Genomic DNA, 4,116 nt, shown 5'->3' on the forward strand with positions numbered 1-4,116 from the left:
TGGTATTGTTGAAACTAAAAATATAATAAATACATATAATTTTTAATAATATAAGTCTATTAATGAGAAGAATAGAGCTCTTTGGGGAAGATAACATTTTGTTTAATTGGGATTCCAATGTTAGTGTTCTCTATCATCAAAATTGATTTTAAATGTTCATCTGTTGATCTGTTATGAGGTTTTACATGGTTCATCTTTGAAAATATCTTTCCACACAGATAGATAGGGGCAAATACTGATATCAATCCCTGAGATAGGTACTTCTAAATACTGATATCAATCCACAAGCTTATGATTTTAATTGAGCATATTCATCTCTTGGAAGGCATTTTGGTCTTCTCTTGGTATTTGCCTTTTAGCATGTTACTACATTGCAGATTCATCACTTCCAGTTAAACTTTAGGTGGAAGGTCCTCAAATGCACAATTAAGTGAGTTTGAAATGTGAACATTTCCTTTGCAATTGCATAGAGTTCTGGGAAAAAAGCTGGTAGAACTTTAGTCAGAGCTCAGATAATGTATCCACTGCACATTTGTGTAAGAATGGAGACTCTTCTTGTTTTATCTTTTGACAGCATGGGAAGCACATAAAGCAGCCTAACATGACTTTGATTCAAACAATGTTATTAAATAGCTGCCATTGAAACGACTTTACCACAGTATAAGTTTCATACGTAAGCACTGTTAGCCTTGTAATTTTAGGTTGAATTCATCAGGAAGCATTATCAAACTTATAACAACAGCTAATTTCCAAAGCCATTTAGTGTTCAATAATGATAGTTGAGACAGATTTTTCTTGATCAAAAATAATTCAGTCTCAGTCCTGAGATCAAAAATCATACAAAAAACAAAAACCCCTGTATCACTGTGTAGTCACAGAATTGCTGTATGGAAGGGCAAATTGGGGTATTCAGCTTCTATCTGTGACAAAAGTTCACAGAACTGCAATGGTTAAGTTCATGAGTACTGGCTCAATAGCACGTGAGAGATTAAAATATTTTCTGCAATGTAACTGCTGATGAATAATATGGTAAATAACTGTAGGAGTTAAATATTTTCGTTTTGAGGAGGTACCAAATTTCTTTATTGGAAGCAATGGTACGAATGAAAGAACTTAAGTGGATGTTTTGGTACAACTTACAGAAAAGGTAAAGGAAACTCCAACATACATGCGCTGCCTGGGGGACAACGGAAGTCACCCCGTGGCTATGGGGAAGTTAGCCTAAGGCTAAGCTCTTATTATCAGTCTCCCAGGGTGTGCTCGGCAAGGAGATACTCCACTATGCCAGCCTCAGGCCCTCCCATCTTGTGCGGGTCGGTTACGTGGTTACCCAATTCTTTCAAGGATTTCACCTGCTCATTCAGGTAATGTGTCTCAAGGAAGTCACACAAGTGACGGTCATTTTCGTCAGTGGCCTCCAGTGTGTACAGTTCCAGTAGTGACTGATTGATACTTTGTTTCCAAGTGTAACACGCACTTCATGGCATATAGCCTACTCTTCCAGTAATCATGGTCTGGCTTCTGGATGTCCTGAAGGAAGATTCGGCCACCTCATTGGTTCTGCAGCTTCATCAGTTTCTCAGCACGTTCCCTCTCCTCATGAGATTGGTGAAGAAAGTATTTGGCAAAATTCTTCAAAGCCACATCGTCGCGGTCGAAGTAATAAGACACGGACAGGTAGACGCAGGAGGCGCAGAGCTCCAGGGTGATGCTGCGGTGGATGGCGCACCCGCGAGGCGGACGCGGTCGTCACGGCGGCGGCCGAGGAGAGGCGGCAGCGGCTGCCAGGCGCTGGAGCAGGGGCGGGGACCTCGGGGCGGTCTGAGAGCGCGGTGAGGAGGCGGCGGAGGGCGGCTCTGAGCGGCCTGCCCAGGTTGGCGTCAGAGCGCCGGTTCGGTCCAAGCACTGCAGAAGCAGGAAACCGCGGCGATTCTCAGCGAAGAATGTCTGGCTGAATACTTGATATTTTCGAAAGTTTCGTATATTTGTTTATTAACTCTTTTTCTGTGCCATACATTGCTTTTTACCACCATCCACTGTAACCCAGCAGATTCCACTTCAGGTTATGCTAAATTAGTGTTTTTTCAATTTCTTTGAAAATATTCTCTGTAGTTGTTCCATGCAGATTATTCAAAGAGACTAATTCTTCGTTCACTTTAAACAGCATTGACTCCTCAAAGAAACCACCACCACCTAGCAATATTAATAGCATCGTGGAGGAAGCTGTAGCCTCAAGGCCACAGGTGGCCCTCCAGATCCTCAAGTGTGGCCCCTCGACCAAATCCACATGTCAAAGAAAAAAAAATCCCTTTATTAAAAGGATTTGTTCTGTAAAATTTGGATTCAGTCCAAAGGCTACACTCCAGGATCCAGAAGGCTACATGTGGCCCCAAAGCCACAGATTCCCCACCCCATTCACTGGGCACGGATTGAGGATCTTACCGTGGCTAGGAGTTGTGCTAGTGGCTATGAACTCACAGGTACCTAAGGCCAATGGCTTGCTCTAGTTCATGGTCCAGAGGGGAATACAGACATCTGGACAATGATGACACAAGTGTCAAGTTCTAAAACGAGGATGAGCACATAGTGCTATGGGAACACAGAAGAGAAAATTATGAGCTAGGAGTAGGGGAGAAGGGAAGTGAGTGAGTTGGTGCCTGGAAAGTGTTCAGGAGAAGGCATTTCAGCTGGGTTCTGAAGATCACTAGGAGTTTAACCGGTAATGAAGGATGGTGGGGAGGGAGCTGCTTCTTTGTGCAGGGAGATAGGATTGGGCACTTGGCTTGCTTGGAGCAAAAGGAAACAGCATGAACAGTGGTGGAGGTGTGTGTGTGTGTGTGTGTGTGTGTGTGTGTGTGTGTGTGTGTGTGATAGTTAACTTTATGTGTCAACTTGACTGGATCCTGGGATACTCAAACATCTGGTTAAACATTAGTTCTAGATGTAACTGTCAGGGTGTTTCCAGAAGAGACTAACATTTGAATTGGTAGCCTAAGTAAAGTGGATTGCCCTCTTCAATGTGGGTAGGCATCATCCAATCTATCAAGGGTCTGAATAGAACAAAAAGGTAGAGAAAGGGAGGATTCATTCTCTCTCTGCATGACTACTTGAGCTGGGAAGTTGATCGCCTGCCCTCTGCATTCCTGATTCTCAGGCCTTCAGACTCAGACTGAAATCTATATCAGCTCTTTGGTTCTCAGACCTTTGAACTACATGATCAGCCTTCTTGGATCTCCAGCTTACAGAGGGCAGATAATGGGACTTCTCAGACTTCTCAGCCCCCATAATTTTGTAAGCCAATAACATATAATAAATCTCTTTCTAGATATGTATCTATCCTACTGGTTCTTCATGTCTGGAGAGCCCTGACTAATATAGAGTGTGTGTGTGTGTGTGTGTGTGTGTGTATGTGTGTGTGTGTGTGTGCGCCTGTCTGGGGAATGGTTGCAGCAGGGAAAAGTAGCAAATGGGCCTGGAAAGCAGACTGTGGTCATAATTACTACTAAAGATAATTATTACTAATAATAATTATTGCTAAGTAGGTTTTCTGCCTTCCATACAAGCACTCTTTGTGTCACCATTCCCTTCCACATTTGTCTCCCATCCTCTTCACCTCCTACCTATGCTGGTTAACTTTATTCATTAAATTATGTATTTATTCATTTATGAAATTTATTTGGTGCCTTCCATGTACCAGTGCCATGCATGCCTCCTTGGAACTGCCATTTGTACCTATTGCTTGTTTGGCTCATGAAATCCAAAGATGACAGACTGCCCATAGTCCCCATTTTAGTGCATCCTCCCCTGCCATTCATGTGCTCTTCAGAGGAAGGGTGTCCAAGACGTCTGGAAGCTGAGCCCTCACAGCTGCAAAGAGTGTCAATATTCTGATATATTTGTCAAGATTCTAGTTTATACTCAATCATTTCTTCTCCAGTTGCCTCCTTCACTTATCAGTGGGTCTGAAACACAACATGATGACTACTGTCAATCTTAAAGTCTCTGGCAAAGAAGTGCACACCAGGAACTTCTTCTTCATAGTGGGCACTGGGCTTGCCATGGAGTAAGCTGTTGTGAAGGAATGAGGCAGATCATGGAGGAGATGGTTCTACTGCA

The 4,116-nt window shown here is 43.1% G+C and overlaps 1 pseudogene; it reads right to left on the bottom strand.

The window, feature by feature from the left end:
• Positions 1-1,241: 1,241 nt before the first annotated feature.
• On the bottom strand, positions 1,242-1,728 carry LOC105817742 (annotated as a pseudogene).
• Between the last annotated feature and the right edge of the window lie 2,388 nt (positions 1,729-4,116).

Source organism: Propithecus coquereli, unplaced genomic scaffold (genome assembly GCF_000956105.1).
Source record: "Propithecus coquereli isolate 6110/MARCELLA unplaced genomic scaffold, Pcoq_1.0 Scaffold422, whole genome shotgun sequence".
NCBI classification, from domain to species: Eukaryota; Metazoa; Chordata; class Mammalia; order Primates; family Indriidae; genus Propithecus; species Propithecus coquereli.